Genomic DNA, 501 nt, shown 5'->3' with positions numbered 1-501 from the left:
GGGCAGGGGGCGGTATACTGAAAGCCTTGTCGTAAAAACCCTCCCTATGGCTGGAATCTATTAATATGGACTCTAATATCACAGAACCAAATATCCTTAAAATTTTGGGCGAATTAGTCTGGGTCTAAAAATTAGGGTACACGCCCAAATTCACATAGCGAAAGCCCAGCAACTAGCGGAATTTAAGTGAAGGAACCAAGAACTGTATAGGGTGAGAAACTGGCATTCATGTGACCTCTGTAAGATGTTCGAGCAATTGGCTCATTACTATTGGTCTGTTACTCAGTAATTTATTTATGGAATTCCTATTTCCTAAATAAGGAACAAATCTATTCATAGTAACTAAAAGATTTTAAAAAAAAAAAAGACCACACAAGAACTTTCTCCTATAAATTTTTTGACACTGACAGATGTAACAAGGTTTTGTGAAAGTCCTGCATAAAAGTCTCAGTGGCTTTTGTTGTATGACAATTATGGCTACCTAAAAACACGATCTAGTTT

The 501-nt window shown here is 36.7% G+C and overlaps 1 protein-coding gene across 1 annotated transcript in view; it reads right to left on the bottom strand.

The window, feature by feature from the left end:
- Positions 1-501, bottom strand: part of LOC119586994 — a 23,139-nt gene that overhangs the window by 7,295 nt on the left and 15,343 nt on the right. The gene's annotated exons all lie outside the window — the stretch shown is intronic.

This window comes from Penaeus monodon, chromosome 22, assembly GCF_015228065.2.
Source record: "Penaeus monodon isolate SGIC_2016 chromosome 22, NSTDA_Pmon_1, whole genome shotgun sequence".
Classification (NCBI taxonomy): Eukaryota; Metazoa; Arthropoda; class Malacostraca; order Decapoda; family Penaeidae; genus Penaeus; species Penaeus monodon.
The sequence above is the reverse complement of the archived record's forward strand: the minus strand, read 5'-3'. Positions and strand labels throughout refer to the sequence as shown.